The following is an 18,397-nucleotide window of genomic DNA, read 5'->3' as shown; positions in this document are numbered from 1 at the left end:
CTGGCTCTTTATCTCATTGTGTAGCTGGCAGTATGTTTATTTGAGGTGGATGACTTTGAAGTAGATCTCTTGGCAATCAACAGTTTAATGTCAAGTACTTATAATCAAAACTGTCAGGCACTTACACTACAGTGAGGCAAATAGAAAAAAAAAACTAGCTTATGTAGCAGAATGAAGTGATAAAAATTATTCTTAGGCAAATTGTAGCACACATGCATGATGCTATACATAAGCTGAATATCATTTAAGGAGCAAGTTATTTAGTTACAGGATCATTTTGTTTTGTTTCCTTTGGGCTCTTTGTTCATATTTCTATTTTTGTTCTATTTTCTAGTAAAGTCAGTGGTCTTGTCTTTAATTGTATAATGGGATGTATATTATTCATTTTATTGGTCACTTATAAAATGAAACAATAAAAATTCAAGTCATCCTTTACTACAGGAACAGTTATACAAGCACTGATAATATCCAACTTCCATAACAAATGCATCAGGGTGATGTATTTTTAGCTGTCTTAGGGCCATTATCTCAGCCTGAATTAGGACTATTGTGTGTCACAAGAAGCCTTTCACCCAAGAGTAGTTAAATCCTATCTGGACTAAGTCAATAAATCAAACTCCGAAGTCTTCAAGAGAAAGAATCCAAATTTTGCCACAAAATGAGCCAAAACATACGGGTGTTCATTTTATTTCATGGAAAAATGTAGTTCACTGATCTCCAAACAAATAAAAAAAGGTTCTGTAAATGGAATCATGAAAACTGCACTTGGGCAGTAACTTTAGTCAGATTGCAAAATTTAGAATATCCTGAAGATGACCCACCCCCACATATTTCCAAAATTGGGAGGGTTTTCTTTTATAGTGAATTACGCCTATAAATGAAAATGGTCTGTTCCTTTGCAGCACATGCAGAAATCAATGGAGGTATTTGAAAATCAGACCCATACTTGAGATCACCAGGAGTCTGACATTTATAATGATCTCTAGTTGCTGAAGCCCAAGCCTTCCTTCTTTGATTTGTTGCAGTGTGAACCATTGGACCATTCATGAAACTCTCCTGCCACTAAACTCCTTTAAAGAACTTGTCTTTTTTGGCGATTTAATTGACCGCTGTTCAGTCTTCAAAAAGATTTTTCACGAGATTATAGATATTGGTTATTACCTCTGAAACTTGTCTTTTCTGGTTAAATATAAATTGTTTCCTATAAGTTTACTCATTTTATTCTGATTTCTAGTCTCCCATCCCCATTGGGGGATGTGAAATCTAAGTATGAATTTAATTATTGTCAAATGCTACCATTTGATTACTTCTTGGTTTCATGGACAAGAAGTCAAATTCACAGTGAGTTCTTAGCAAGTGGTGGCTTATTGTATGAATTTTGGTGATAAACACTTGACTTTGATGCCCAAGATTACTCATATATAAAATACTTCTGTTGTGTTCAGAGAGATGGAGCAAAACAAATAGCAGTGGAGTAAAATGTTCATGTTCATGTTGTCTTAAAAAAAAGCTATTTTCCATTTTTTAAAAAGATTTTTTATTTATTTATCTGAGAGAGAGACACAGTGAGAGAGGGAACACAAGCAGGGGGAGCGGGAGAGGGAGAAGCAGGCTTCTCGCGGAGCAGGGAGCCCGATGTGGGGCTCAGTCCCAGGACCCCAGGATCATGACCTGAGCCAAAGGCAGACGCTTAACGACAGGGCCACCCAGGTGCCCCAAAGCTATTTTCCATTTTAACTGCTGATTAAACAAGACATATTAGTTTTTAAAATTATAAATATTTGTGATATAGTATTAGAAAACAGGTTTTTGTTACCTTAAATTATTTACTGCAAATTTCCTTATATATGTAATCAAATATATTTATATTTTATATTTATATTTATTGCTCATTTTTAAATGAATGAGAAAGATAACTTTTTATCATAATTAGGATGAAAATTTTCTTTTTGTTAAAACTAATTAGGAAAACCAACGAATGAGGTCAGATTTAAAATGTGTTTTAAGGTGTAGTTGTGTTTTTTTGTTTGTTTTTTGTGTGGGGCTTAGAACAAATCTCAACTTTCTCCTAGCTTTGAAGCAAAAGTAAGCCATCTTGCTTTCTCTAATTCCAGATATTTTGTAAGGTCTACAAGTGACATGAAATTTACCACACATCTTAGTCTGTCTGTTTATCTATCTATCTATCTGTCTATCTATCTATCATCTATCATCTATCTGTCATCTATCTATCATCTATCTATCTATTATCTATCATCATGATGTCTACCTTGTTTCCCCTAAATGATTAAGTTTTTATCAGCCTCCTATGAGTTTTATTAAGCTAAGTTTATTGTAAGCAATAAACTAAAGAGATTCATTAAGTTGACTCTCTACCCAGCCACTAAGCAGATATGGCTTCTCTAGACTGCCTTGTTTGCATCTAACCCCATGTAACTATTAAGAACTTGAAATATGGATTGTGTGATTAATAAACTGAATTTTTAATTTTATTTGATTTTAATTAATTTAATTCTAATATCAAAATTGATATTTGATTCACTTAGTGAAATATTATTTTGTTTGGAAAACTTGGGTATGTGAATCTTCTTTTTCAACCGTATTTTATTAAATCTAAGTACTAAATATTGCTGATGGATATATAGTGTCTGGAAAGAGATGTTTTGTGAGTGTATAATACATTCCAGATTTCAAATATTTGGTCTTATTAAAAGAAAATTTCAGATCTAGTTGGCTTTTATTTAGTGATTTATGAATTGGGAAGCATTTCTAGAAAAGAGAGGCGCTTCAAAGACCTGAACAAACTGAGAGGGTTTTATAGACCGAAGTAAGCCAGAAACGAGGAAGTTATACTGGGCATGTGCTTATTTGGGGCAAAGGGAAGTCTTGAAGTTAGTCAGGTAATTTGTGTTGAGTGAGCACGTGCTGGCTGGTTGACTTAGGCCTTCCTTTTCCGAGAGCTAATCATAGAAATTTTGTTAAATTTTAATTTGCTGATGAGGAGCTTAGCATGAGCAGCTACATGTTGGGCCTACTCTGGGTACTTTAACAGCATGAAAACAGAATGTAAAATATTTTGTTAAAAATTTATTTCAAATCAGTTAAATGTTGAAATGACCATATTTTGTTATTTTATTTTATTCATTTTAACAGTTTATTTATTTGGGGGGAGGAGGGACAGAGGGAGAGGGAAAGAGAGTCATAAGCAGACTGTGCTGAGCATGAAGTCTGAAGTAGGGCTCGATCTCTTGACCTTGAGATCATGACCTGAGTCGGAACCAAGAGTTAGATGCTTAAGCAACTATGTCACCCAGGTGATCTGACCATATTTTAGAAAGATTGGGTTAAATAAAGTATATTATTATTTTAATTTTAATGTATTTATTTTTTAATTTAAATTTTAGTTAACATACAGTGCAATATTGGTTTCTGGAGTAGAATTCAGTGATTCATTACTCACATACAACACCCAGTGCTCATCACAACAAGTGCCCTCCTTAATACCCATCACTCATCTAGCCCATCCCCCACCTACTTCCCTCTATCAATCCTCAGTTTGTTCTCTTTTGTTAAGAGTCTCTTATTGTTTGTTTCCCTCTCTCCTCCCCCCCACCTTTTTCCATATGTTCATCTGTTTTCTTTCTTAAATTCCACATATGAGTGAGATCATATGGTATTTGCTTTTCTCTGACTTATTTCACTTAGCATAATACACTCTAGCTCTATCCACATCATTGCAAATGGCAAGATTTCATTTTCTGATGGCTGAGTAATATTTCAATGCATACATATACCACATCTTCTTTATCCATTCATCAGTAGATGGACATTTGGACTCTCTCTGTAGTTTCACTATTGTTGATAATGCTATTATAAACATAGGGGTGCCTTACCCCTTCAAATCTGTATTTTTGTATCCTTTGGGTAAATACCTAGTAGTGCAATTGCTGGATGGTAGGGTAGTTCTATTTTTAACTTTTTGAGGAACCTCCATACTGTTCTCCCCAGAGTGGCTGCCCCAGGTTGCATTCCCACCAACAGTGAAAGAGGGTTCCCCTTTCTCCACATCTTGGCCAACCTGTTGTTTCTTGTGTTGTTAATTTTAGCCATTCTGACAGGAGTGAGGTGATATCTCATTGTGGTTTTGATTTGTATTTCCCTGTTGATGAGTGATGTTGAGCCTCTTTTCATGTGTTTGTTAGTCAACTGGATGTCTTCTTTGGAAAAGTGTCTATTCATGTCTTCTGCCCATTTCTTTCTTTTCTTTTTTAAAGATTTTATTTATTTATTTGTCAGAGAGAGAGAGCACAAGCAGGGGGAGCAACAGGCAGAGGGAGAAGCAGGCTCCCCGCTGAACAAGGAGCCCGATGCCGGACTCAATCCCAGGACCCTGGGATCATGTCCTGAACCGAGGGCAGTTGCTTAACTGACTGAGCCACCCAGACACCCCGTTCTGCCCATTTCTTAACTGGATTATTTGTTTTTTGGGTGTTGAGTTTGATAAGTTCTTTATAGATTTTGGAAACTAGCCCTTTATCAGGTGTATCATTTGCAAATATCTTTTCCCATTCCATAGGCTGCCTTTTAATTTTGTTGATTGTTTTCTTCTTTGTGCAGAAGCTTTTTATCTTGATGAAATTTATTTTTGCTTTTGTTTCCTTTGCCTTTGGTGATGTGTCTAGTAAGAAGTTGCTATGGCTGAGGTCAAAGAGGTTTTTGCCTGTGTTGTTCTCTAGGATTTTGATGGTTTTCTGTCTCACATTTAGGTCTTTCATCTATTTTGAGTTTATTTTTGTGTATGGTATAAGAAAGTGGTCCAGTTTCACTCTTCTGAATGTTGCTGTCCAGTTTTCCCAATGCCATTTGTTGAAGAGACTGTCTTTTTTCCATTGGGTATTCCTTCCTGCTTTGTTGAAGATTAGTTGATCATAGAGTTGAGGGTCCATTTCTGGGTTCTGTATTCTGTTTCATTGATTTATGTGTCTGTTTTTGTGCTACTACCATGTAGTCTTAATGACTATAGCTTTGTAATATAGTTTGAAATCTGGAATTGTGATACTTCCAGTTTTGTTTTTCTTCTTCAGAATTTCTTTGGCTATTCAGAGTCTTTAATGGTTCCACACAAATTTTAGGATTTTTGTTCTAGCTCTGTGAAAAATGCTGGTGGTATGGTGGTATTTTGATAGGGGTTGCATTAATTATGTGGATTGCTTTGGGTAGTATAGCCTTTTTTTTAAAAGATGTATTTATTCATTTTAGAGAAAGAGAGAGAGAGGGAATGAGACAGCAGGGTGGGGGAGGGGCAGAGGGAGAGGGAGAAGGAGAGAAGCAGACTCCCTGCTGAGCATGGAGCCTGACTTGGGGCTCTATCTGACCAGCCCTAGATCTTGACCTGAGCCGAAATCAAGACTTGGAGGCTTAACCTACTGAGCTACCCAGGTGCCCCAGGTAGTGTAGACGTTTTAACAATGTTTGTTCTTCCAGTCCATGAACACGGAATGCTTTTCAATTTCTTTGTGTCCTCTTCAGTTTCTTTCGTAAGTGTTCTGTAGTTTTTAGAGTACAGATCTTTTACTTCTTTAGTTAGGTTTATTCCTAAGTATCTTATTTTATTGGGTGCAGTTGCAAATGGGATCAATTTCTGATTTCTTTTTCTGTTGCTTCATTATTAAAATCATTTTAACAAGTTCCTCTTTAAATTTTTAGTGTGGTGATTAGAAAGTTTGAGCTTATATGTGTGACTTGCATACATTTCTATTTGACAACACTGTTAGAATACCCCAAGAGAAAGGGTAGTTATAATCTGTCCTGCATATAAAAATAAACTTGAAATAAAGAATTTGGTATGAAAAAATTAGTCATTAACAATTAGATGACAAATATTCATTTTATCTTTGGATGAGTAATTGTTTTATCAGAATTAAGAAAAAGGAAATCATAAATAGTATATTGATCACTTTGACTGTATAGAATGGATAACCTGTGGATTTCTGTGTGTGTTTCCTTTAAGAATCCATTGTGAATAAAATTAAAGAGCAACAGTTCATTATGTTGTGGAGTCAGTTCTTCTTACCTTCTCTAAGGGGGAACTTCTCTTGCTCATTCCCTAGAATTGGATGGCATTCAGATCATCCTTCTGGACATTTATTTCTCTCCTAGAGGAAAAGACTCACCTTATGTTTATGATTGGATCAAGGATACTTGCTTATCTTATGACATGGTCTTTATCTCTCTCTCCTTAGAGGAACACATTATCTTTATTTCTGTTTTGTGGTAAGTTTCAGTTATTGGAAAATATTTAAGTATGCTTAGCACAATTCCAGTATACAAATCTGCTTTTTCAGTTGTAAATTTATGAAATCTATATGGCTGAAGGTGGGGATCAGAGTACATGGTTTGTCATTTTTCAGCCACCTATGGTAGGATGGATGGAGTAAACTGGTACTTTTCAATGGGTAGAAAAGTAGGTGTCCCTATTTTGGCTTTTGGTCTAAGTTACACTTTTTAAAAAATACACTTTAATTTAAATTAATATTTTTTATTGTGATACAATCAACATATAACATTGTGTAACTTTAAGGTGTATAACATGTTGATTTGATACACTTATATATTGCAATATGATTACCATTGTAGTGTTAGCTAACATGTCCATTATGTTGAATAGTTATCAGTTCTTGTTTGTGATGAGAACCTTTAAGATGTAGTTTCTTAAAAACTTTCAGGTATTATTTCTTAATCTAGTCTCTTGGGGAATCTTTTGGGTAATAAAGCTGATAGTGTATTAATCCTAATTTGCCTTGTGTGACCTTAATTTAATTTAGCAGGCACTGACTAATGATCTAATGCATTGGGAAATATGCTTCATCTAGATATGCTCTTGTCAGATATATTCAATCTAAACTTAATGATGGGAAAACAGTTAGATATATCTAGAAAGTGGGATGTTCTGCAGGTTGCCTGGCCTGGACTATTCGAGTAGTTAATATCACAAATGACCAAGGAAGGAGCATATAGTTCTTGTAGATTGAGGGAACTAAAGAGACATAATAGTCAAATGCTATGAACCACTGGATTTTGAAAACACATTTTAAGATAATTGAGAATATTTGTGTATGGATATTGGATAACACTATTTTAACTTTTTTGGGGTGGTAATGATGATGTGGTTTCATAGGAAAAAATGTTCCACTTTTTGGGAGAAACATGCTGAAGTATTTAGGGGTGAAATTTAATGATGTCTGCAACCTACTTTGGAAAGTTTGACAAAAGACGTGTGTGTGTGTGTGTGTGTGTGTGTGTGTGTGTGTGCGCGCGCGTGCGCATGCGCACGCAGAGAGAGAGAGAGAGAGAGAGAGAGAGAGAGATGGATAGGTAGAAAGTAGGTATAGCAGAATGTTAACAGCTGGTAAATCATTTAGATTTTTTTTTAAAGATTTTATTTATTTATTTGACAGAGAGAGACACAGCGAGAGAGGGAACACAAGCAGGGGGAGTGGGAAAGGGAGAAGCAGGCCTCCTGCCAAGCAGGGAGCCCGATGCGGGGCTCGATCCCAGGACCCTGGGATCATGACCTGAGCCAAAGGCAGACGCTTAATGACTGAGCCACCCAGGTGCCCCAATCATTTAGATTTTTCTGTGTTTTCAGATCTTTTTTAAAACTCTCAGTGGATTTAACATTTTTCAAAATAAATATTGATATAAAAAACATTTTTATGTATATGTCACATAAGGGATAAGAAATGTGATTAATTGATAATCCTAAACCCCCCACATAGGAGTGACAAATATTTGCAACATATATGACAAATGCCTAATAAAACTAATTTGTAAGAAAATTATAAGATCAATAAGAAAAGATAACTTTTTTAGAAGAAAAATGGTTAACGTAAATATGTTATCAACAGAGGAATAAAGACAAATGGCCAGTAGATTTATGAAATGTTTATCACTGATAATCAAAGGCAAGAACCTAAATACAATACCAAGGTAGAAATTTTGTCTCTCATTTAATAAAATATTTTAAAATTATAAATAATAAGACAGTTCAAGGCAACAGTTACTTTCAATCTGCTAGTAAAAGTGCAATGTATGGAGAAAACTATTTGTAAATTTGTTTTGAGTACTATAGCTTAAGAAAATCAGAAATATCCATAAAATATCTACAGAGATTTTTAAAAGTAGGATTTTTTAAAGGCAGAGCATTATAGATTCTGGATTCTGTTTCCTTATATTTAGAATAGAAAATATTTTAAATGCCTGTCTCTTTGTGAAGTTGCAGATATTCAATGAAATAACTGTAAAATTAAGAGGATTAAACAAGATGATAAACACATAGTAAATGGCAGTTAATAGAGTATTCAAATAGAAATGACCAACACAGTGACCCAATTAGGGATTATATAAATAAATTATGTAATTTCTATATAACTGGAAACAATGGATTTATTGAAATTGTGTTCAAAGATTTTTAGTTGAGTTTTTAAAAGAAAAAGTCATGTGGGGTGCCTGGGTGGCTCAGTCGGTTGAGCGTCTGACTCTTGATTTCAGCTCAGGTCATGGTCTCAGGGTTGTGAGATGGAGCACTGTGTTGGTGGTCTCTGTGCTCAACATGGAGTCTGCTTGACATTCTCTCTCTCTCTCTTCCTCTGCTTCTCAGGGCTCTCCCTCTCTCTCTCAATAAATAAATAAATAAATAAAATCTTAAAGAAAAAAAGTCATATGTACCTTCCAAAAAGTGTCTAGTATGATCTTAATTTTATTAAAAAATACATAAATCCTTGAATTCATACCCATGTAAAAGCAACAAAGGCCATGTAACAGCAGTTATTTAATGGTAGAATTATGGATAGTGTTAATTGTTTTCTCTCTTTCTCTAAATTTTTCACAATCATTTCATTTACTGGTGTGAAAAAAATCCAGCAACAACATTACAACATTCTTCTTTGAAAATGGAATAGGATTTGTAATTCCCAGTCTAGAGTAAAAAGATGAAATTGATAAGGAAAATCAGCTCAAGATACCATTATAGTAGGAGTTTAGCATCATGTAAAGTGTCTTCCTATTCTTTTGAAGTCGTCTACAGAGTAAACACAGTAAGGATGGTGTCATATTTTATTAGAAATATAGTGGTGTGCTGGAATCAGATTGATTTGGGTAAAAACTGATTCTGATATCCATCATGGTATAATTTGGGGAAATTTTATTAACATTTCTGATTTTCCCTTTTCCCATTTGTAAATTAAGAATAATATTACCTAAATAAGACTAGTGTGCTCTTTTAAATGAAATAATGAAAGTGGAGAAGGAGTGGGAAAGGTATCAAAAAACCAACATTTGCCCAACATCCACTGTTCTAAACTTTCAGATGACAATGCATAGACTCAGTCCTCACAGACCTGTGAGGTGCTCTGGTCATGGTTCCTTGCAAAGGTCATCTGACTTCAAGAGACACACTAATGTATACAGCTTGCTTTACAAGCCCTAACTCCAGATCCGGGAGGTATAATGTTTCCTTTATCTTATAGCCTGAAGTGAACCACCCCAGCAGGTATGATGACCTAGGAGGGGAACATTTTCCCATTAGACCTTAAGTTCTGTTGAGATGCCTAAATGTGAATCTATACCAAAATTCAGAAACACAGAAGCCAAAGTTAGTCTTGTTGCTCTCCAGAAGGCTTGGATGAAATAGGGTGACATAGGCTTGAGCCAGCCACAGGAATTCAAGAAAATGCCACTTGCATTTGCACTTTGTTTATAGCTTTTGCATCTTCCTAGTGAATCAAATTGTTCTCTATAGACTCACAAGCTTGAGTTCAGCACACAGCTGAGATAAGGAGCCCCACTAGCATTCTCAAACCTCAGATAACCAGATCAAGATAGCATTAAAATTAAGAGACAGAGATCAGTAATACATTGTTATAGCTTTGAGGCTGTATGAAAACTATTTATTTATTTAAAGATTTTATTTATTTGACAGAGAGAGACAGAGCGAGAGAGGAGGGAACACAAGCAGGGGGAGTGGGAGAGGGAGAAGAAGACTCCCCATGGAGCAGGGAGCCCGATGCGGGACTCGATCCCAGGACCCCGGGACCATGACCCAAGCCAAAGGCAGAGGCTTAACGACTGAGCCACTCAGGCACCATGCTTTTTTTCTCCTGAGACACTTGCTATACCATATCACTGAATCCTAGACATTTATCACCCTTCACATATTTACTCCTTACATGCAGCTTCTGGATATAGAGGGAACAATGGTTAGTTTAAGGCAACATAACTGTAAATCTAACCCATTAATTTACTTCAAGAAAAGTTCTTGGCAATTCAGATTGCTTGATTAAAAAGCTGTAATGTTACCATTCAAAATAAAAGCAGCTTTTTTGTTTGTTTGTTTGCTATATTTGCAGATTAGGTAGGATTTCTCCTGTTTAACTGCCCTTGCTAACAGATTTTAGTATATGGTACATATGGAATAATATGGCATGAAAATAATGTAGAGCACCACAAGCGTCTTTCTGAATTCTCCCCAGTTTACTGCATTATTAAATATTACATAAATTATTCAATGTCCTTTATCTCAAATATTTTTTCTTGCAAACAGGATCAAAACTAAGTGACATTATTTAAGATTACTAGGCACAGATTATAGAATATCTCTTTTTTTTTTTAACTAAAAAAAGCCTGCCTTTCATTTACATACTTCACTGATTGAAGCACAGGGAAAATGTGATGACAGAAAAATAGGGAGGCAGTTTAGTTTATTTACACAATAAATAGCCACATTTGTTAGTATTTAATGTTTGCTTTGTTACTGCCTCTGTGCTCTGAGATAAAGATTTGAGCATGTACTTTATTCTTGGTTATCTGGCTCCAACAGAAGGTTGCCTGAGAGCTGGAAGGGTAGGCATTTAAAAACCCAAATATTTAATTACCCCTCCTGGCCTGGTTCAGAAGGCAGTCTGTCGTTCAGAGAAACAAGAGTGCTTCTACTTGGGCTGGTGCTTAGTTGTGTCTGAGAAGGAATGTTTGATACTTCCTCCATGAGATAGGGAGCAAGTCAAGAACTTACCAGCTTTGTATCATCTCCCACTTGTAGCTCTATTATTTTTAAAAAATGGAGAATTCCCACATTGGACATACCAACAGCCAACTATAAGTATAATAGGCATGCTATACAAGGTGGCACATTTTCATTCAGATCTGCTCATTCATTCTATTTTATACTGATCTCAAATTTGCTTCCATGTAACTGCTGCCCATTGGTCCTGGTTCTCCCTGAAGCAATATAAAGGGGACCTTGTTCTTTTCCACACTATAGCTCTTGCCTATCAGACATCTCCTATGATCCATGAAGGCTTGTGTTAGACCCGGTGATATTTTGACTTGTAATGCTTAAAACAGTTAAGTATTTACACATCCATATTATAATAGAGGATATGAAATTCTTTCTTAAAGATCAAGGACTAGCCCTATTTGAGACCTAAAATAAAATATGTGAAGAGTTTTCAAATTTATAATATTTTTATCACAGCATCTTTGTGATACTGTAAAGAATTTGGGAATTGGTAAAAATGTGATTATATACTTAAAAAATGTGAGAAATTGTGACAATAGTAGGTTTTGTAGATGCATTTGTAGGGAAATCTCTTGACCAAACTGAATAATAAAATATATATATTTTTAGAGCATTAGAATTCTTATGAAATCGGAATTCATTGGTAATTCCTTTGGAATGTGTGAGAGGGTACATGTCACTGGGATGACGAGAGGTGTTTTGATGAAAGCCAGTGGAATAGTCCTAAGAATTTCATTTTAAAAGAAAGGAAAAACACCATGGTGCAGTTAACATATTGCATGCCTGTTGAAATCTTTTTCTAAAGCACTCACCACACAAGAGTAATTTTAATAATTAGGACTGTCATTATGCTATTGCTGACAACTTCCAAATGTCTACGGAAGCTAAAGGTCTGTGTGTGTGTGTGTGTGTGTGTGTGTGTGTGTGCGCATACACGCATGTGCCCATTTGTGTACCTTTATCCTCTAGTTTTCAGCAACGGTTAGAATGGCATAACATCAGATTTTCCTTTTAACAATCAGCTGTAGTCCATGAGGGAAGGTGAGGGGAAAGGGAAGTAGAATTCTAAGATTAATGTTATTTGAAATTATGCATTTGGTTCATTATTATTGTTTCTTTATGCTTTAAATTTTCTTTTCTTGAATATGGAGAAAACTTAATGGCAAGGAGAATTTTTATAAATCCCTTTAATAAAACAAACAACTACAAGAAGTCTTTTGCTTAAAGTTTCAAGTCGTTTGATGTTCCTTTTAGAGCAGTTGAAAGGATGTTCTGAGATCCAGAAGGCTCTAGAGGTGTTATGCAGAATCAAGGCAGGGGGAAAAACATGCATTTATCCCTTACTGCATCATAATGCATCAGAAACACCTGGGAAGATATTTTAAAAATACTGATCATGCCCAGGCCCTCCCCAGAAAAATTCTTGTTTTATTAGTCTGAGATGGGGCTTGGGCACTGGTATTTTTTTTTTTTTTATCTCCCTAGGTGATGTTAATGTGTAGCTAGGAATTGGAACAACTAGTCTATTTTAGAACATCATAAACATAAAACTTTTACTTGGCAGCTTCCACACTTGAATTAGGCACTTTCATGGAGATACATTTCACTGTCTCTAACTAGTTGGGATGCTTTATTCAGATCTAAAAAAAAAAAATGGTTGTTGGTTAATAAATGGTTAGCTTAATACTGTACCCATATATCTTACGTCTGGCTATCACTTACAAATAAGACTGAATGGCTAATCTGCCTTGCCAATGCTACAACTCTGCCATTCCCACAGGTAGGCATTTTTAATTGTCCTCGATCGCCAGTTAGCCTACATAAAGCATCATAATCTCCCTCAATGTTGCTTTTAAGGCAACCATGACTAATGACTCAGAATGACTCTGTGATATTAAAACTATATACCACTTCTGTACAAAAGTTAAAGCACTTGGCATTTTTTTGTTAGGACATTTGAAATGAGTTTTATAAAAGTTAAATGTTCACTGATTACAGTATATATAATAATAAGCTATATATTCATTATTTATTATGAAACAAATGGGGATAAACATTCATAAAATTCTACAGCCAAAAAATGTTTAATTATGAGTAGATTGTTTCATGAGATGACGTAAGATAATTTAGATGGAGAGTGAAGTGCAAAATTCTGGAGAAGCCAGATGAATATTTAAGTTGCATTCAGTGCCCAGACTAAGGACTCTATATGGAAATGTATGTTGCTTGGGTCATGACATGTGAGTATGTGACAGATAGGAAAGGATGAGTTAAAAAGAATACAACATGACTTGGTAGGGGCCAGGGAAAGAAATATGTGTTTGTTCCAATCTGAAATGATCTCTTGGTGATTTATGTGGGATCCATCTCATATAAGAAGGAGTGGGGGAGAACACAGAATCATAAACAAAACATCTGACAATATTTTAAATAAAAATTGTTATTAAAACTCCAAAATTTAAACATATGGAAATATGTTTAAAGAGAACAAATGCAGGGGAAATTTGTACAGCGTACATTTGGAACTTACCTTATGCATCATGTCCTTCCCCCGCTTCTTGTCTCAGAGGAGAGATGCCCTAGCTCCTTTTTTCACTTTCTTCCTGAGGACTAGATCGGTTTGTACACTATTCTTTATTTTTCCATAACTTATATCCTTAATGAGGAAAAAAAACCACCCTTTTTGTGATTGTACTCAAAGTCATTGTGTCCATGTCCTGGTTCGTTCTTTCAACCTTGAAGATTATATGTATGTAGGGAGCCTTGCTGTAAGTCTGTCTAGTACCCTCATTCCATAAGGCAGCACTGTCTCCATATATGGCAACGGTTGTCTTGCTACAGTTAAAGCTTCTCTTTAGTTCGCATGATTTTATTTCATATTTTCAATACTTCAAAATTATATTTATGTTACAGAAACACAGCACTTTCCTCCTGTCAAGAAATAACTCCACCAACATATATGACTCCAAAAAGCCATCTGGATTTGCCTCTAGCAGTGTTGCAAGCTTGCTAATGAGGACAACTTTTAACAGAAACCATACTAGAAACAATTTTTCTCCAAAGGTCTGTATATTTTTCTTAGAAAAAAATGTAATAATTATTTCAGCAGAATTTAAAGCATAGATGTAATAGCATAGCAATAAGAATTCATGAGCTATTTAATTCCTCAATTAGCAAAATAATCTGTCTCTCTCTGTATCTGACAGCATATAGGACTCTGTATTAGTTTTTAGAGTTTTCTCTTAATATTTTTTTGTATGTTTGAGTATGTGTCTATGAATGTATGTTTGTTTATTCTACATGGCTCTCCATGGGTTAGCTTTTGACATATTTATAAGGAACTTTATGTCTGTCTATTTGTATCTGCATATTTGGCAACATGGGTTCTTCGATGGACAGAGCACTCATTTTACTCTTTATCTTCCTGTATGTTCATCTATTTTATTTTCCTTTTATTTCCCTTTCCTTTTGTCATCTTTTTTCCCCTTTTTACTTTTTGTGTATCTTTATTTGTACAATTGAAATATCTTTAAATTTTTGTTCTTAAACTGAAACATGGATGTTTTGGGTGGTTATCTTTCTCTTAAAATTAACAAACACCAAGCCAATTCTCTGCTCCTCTTCTCTAAGACAATGTCAATTTAGTAGCCTCTTTTTTTTTTTAAGATTTTATTTATTTTGGAGGGGGGAGCGGGAAGAGAGAGATAAACTCCAACAGACTCCACGCTGAGCATGGAGCCTGACCCAGGGCTCAATCTCGTGACCCTGAGACCATGAGCTGAGCCAAAATGAAGAGTCAGACACTCAACCAACTGAGCTACCCAGGCTCCCCATTGCTCTTTCTTTTATGGCTTTAATGAGATTTTTTTTTTACTGAGAAAGAAAATAAAGATTTTTCCACATCCATGACCTAATAGCTATCCTACAAAAACAAAACAAAATAGAATAAATCAAAACCAAACAAAAACCAAAACATGAATACAGCCCTGGAATTAAACATCTAAAAATATTATTACCTTAACCTCTATGTTAGAAAGAACAAAGTAAATATTTTTTCTAAAAAAGCAATTGTTAATCTATTGTAGAAAATTTTTAGATTAATTTTTTTGCATATCTAAGATGACAAATATTTGGTCTACTATTGCTCCTTTATTTTCTTTTACTCTTATTGTTGAATGAATACAAGCAAGAAAGGTGTCCTAGCAGGCTAACAGCCCCCTGCAGGGTCTTGCCAGTCACATATTTGAAAAGTTAGGATTTCTGACCCATGGTCCTTTCAAATTAAAGATCTTTTCCAACTTATGATGGCATTGTGTACTGATAAACCCTTCATGAGGTGAAAATATAAGTTGAAAGTGCATTTAATACACCTAACCTATTGAACATCTTAGTCTAGCGTGCTTTAAATGTGCTCAGAACACTTACATGAGACTACAGTTGGGCAAAATCATTAACACAAAGCCTATTTTATAAAAAGTGTTGGATATCTCTTGTAACTTCTTGAATATTGTACTGAAAGTGAAAAACCCAATGGTTGTCTGGGTACAGAGTGGTCATAAGTGTATTGGCTGTTCACCCTTGTGATAGTGTGGCTGACTGGGAGCTGTAGCCTGCTGCTCCTGGCCCCAATCCCACATCACTGGGAGAGTATCTTATTGCATATCAGTGGCCTGGGAAAAGACCAAAATTCAAAATCGGAAGTATTTTCAGTGTATTCTCCTGAATGTATATCACTTTTGCACCATTGTAAAGTCAAAAATTTTAAGTCAAACCATTGTAAGTTAGCGACCATCTGTACAAGCTTTGACAAACAACATTTATTAGGCCTTTTTTCTATAAGCAGCATTTAAAATGATTTATATCCATTTAAAGTAAATTTGAAAACAACAAAACAATCAAAAAATAATACAACTCAAGTTGTATCTTTGCACTGCTAGGACAGAAATGTACATATTTGGGTTTAGTTCTGACTAGTAGAACCAGATAGTCAGTTTAGAGAGTGAACTCCATGAAGGCAGGGGATCATGTCTGTCTGGTTTACTGCTTATTATTTGTGTCTAGCACTTATTGCCTCATACTCAAGTAGATACTTAATAATTATTGGTTGGACAAACTCAAACATTTAGAAAGCAATTTTCTCTTTAATCTTCAATATATCAACCATAGAAGAATTCTAGAAATTGGATAATTAAACTCAAGTCTAATACTTGTGGTCTAAAATAATTGTGGGTAATATCTTAGTTTTCTATTTTGGGGTCTTCTGTAGTTTATTACAAAGTTATATCAGATAAGAGGAGGCACATATGACTATGTTCTCACCTTTTCTGATAGAACAGTTTTATTAATTTGGAAAATTACCAGATAATATGTGTTTATTTTCATTCTTCTAATGAAAACAAAATGGAAAACTAAATGCTTTAGCAAATTACAAGAAGTCGCGGTGAGCAGGGGTTCCTTGTCTCACCTCCTTATGTTTCTCTTTTATAGAAATAAATGCTATCACCTTTATTTATTTATTTTTTTTAAAGATTTTATTTATTTATTTATTCGAGAGAGAGAGAATGATAGAGAGAGAGAGAGAAAGAGAGCACATGAGAGGGGGAAGGGTCAGAGGGAGAAGCAGACTCCCTGCTCAGCAGGGAGCCCGATGTGGGACTCGATCCCGGGACTCCAGGATCATGACCTGAGCCAAAGGCAGTCGCTTAACCAACTGAGCCACCCAGGCGCCCAATGCTATCACCTTTAAAACACATTGACATAGACTTATTTCTTATAATATTTTCCTTTTATGATCATATTTCCTCTCTTGATTCTTTTGCACTGGAAATAGGAATGAGATTTCACGCTGTTTTACTTTTTTGAAAAAAAATAGCTATTAAACAAGAAAATTTTATTTTGAGATAATCCATTTAACCTCTCAACCTTCCAACACATGAAGAGGCTTGAGGAGTATCTGTGATATTCTCTAACATTGAATACATGCAGGGGTGCAACTCACAGTTAAAAAAACAATTTTTAGGGTTTTTTTTATGGGTTATGTTTAGATTTTTGGTTTTGTGCCCCAAGCTGAGCAATCCTAACAAAACTATTGATACATTGATAGATTGATGAACACCTTCATATATTTACTTTTTCATTCATTGTCCCTTTGTAGTTGATACTGTAATGTTCACAGAAAATATAAATATAACAATATGACTGATGTTTATATAGGCAGGTTATAGAAAGTGCCTCTCTATGTTAAAGATCAGGAGAAAGAGAGACTGACAGTTACCCTCTGTCTCCTCTCTGTTGATCTAGCCTCTTCACAAGTTGTAATACAGGAATATTTAGGTTTCAAAAATTAGAAGATTCTTTCATTACATGGCACAGACTTTAGAAGTTATGTGGCAGATCAGGGAAATACGTTCGACAGCAAGGAGATGAAATGGACCCTGGCACCAGAATGGGTCCTTACAGCACGGGAGAATCCCATTTTGTAGGTAAGGGATCTTAGGCACCTAGGATATGGAGAAAACTTGACCAATTTTCAGTGCTCTCTTGTACCTGGCACTTTTTGCTGTCTCTTAAAGACGTTGCATTTAACAGGCCACTCTTAGAAAAGAGGCAGTTTACTTACATAGAGGGTGAACTTCTCCCTCAGAATGTAGAAGGGTAGTGTCACAATTCACCTCTGACTGAGTTATTTCTCTTAAGTGAGTTTTAACCTTACCAGCTTCTTGGTGAAGCTGCAGTTGATTGTTTTAAATTTTTCTCTCCTCTTTTTTTTTTTTTTTCTACTACCCCTGCTTCCTCCCTTTCCTTGTTTCTCACTCTTCCTCCTGGCTGACTTTAAACTGTTCTCACCCTTGTCTGATTAGTCATGGTGATATACTTGTAGATTATAGACAACTCAGTGCTGGGAAGACTGTCTTGTCTTCAGAAATCATAGTGTATGAGGGATGCATAAGCTTGTGTAGTAGACGTGTTATTCTAGAGTATTTATGTTTTCTCAGTTGTGAGAAATAATAGTAATAAAATAATTTTATATGTCCATTTGACACCTTATATTCTGGACATGTTAAGTGAGAATATTTTTGTTAGAATAATCTTTGAGGAAAGGAGGCGGCAAAGTCAACCCTAGCTGCTGTAGAAGGAGCCCAGATTTCACCGGACACTGAGAGAGACCCTGTCTTTAGAATTGAGAAGAAAAAACAAGGGAGAGAAAAAGTCTTTCTATAGATTTTGACTTTAAATTTACAGTGGGAAATAAGAAAGAAGTTGTTTTTTTATAGGGGCTGCATTGATCAATTGGAGGGAATTGCCATCCTGAAGATAATAGTT

At 35.3% G+C, this 18,397-nt stretch overlaps 1 protein-coding gene across 2 annotated transcripts in view; it reads left to right on the top strand.

Moving 5' to 3' along the window:
• Window positions 1–18,397, top strand: part of LOC113917584 (casein kinase 2 subunit alpha' interacting protein) — a 121,555-nt gene that overhangs the window by 64,953 nt on the left and 38,205 nt on the right. For both annotated transcript variants that reach the window (XM_027585443.2, XM_027585444.2), the window contains exon 2: window positions 13,988–14,137. The gene's annotated coding sequence lies outside the window, so the exon portion shown is untranslated. The remainder of the gene's footprint in view (window positions 1–13,987; window positions 14,138–18,397) is intronic.

This window comes from Zalophus californianus, chromosome 1 (assembly GCF_009762305.2).
Source record: "Zalophus californianus isolate mZalCal1 chromosome 1, mZalCal1.pri.v2, whole genome shotgun sequence".
Lineage (NCBI taxonomy): Eukaryota > Metazoa > Chordata > Mammalia > Carnivora > Otariidae > Zalophus > Zalophus californianus.
This window is presented reverse-complemented; position numbering and strand designations above follow the sequence as displayed.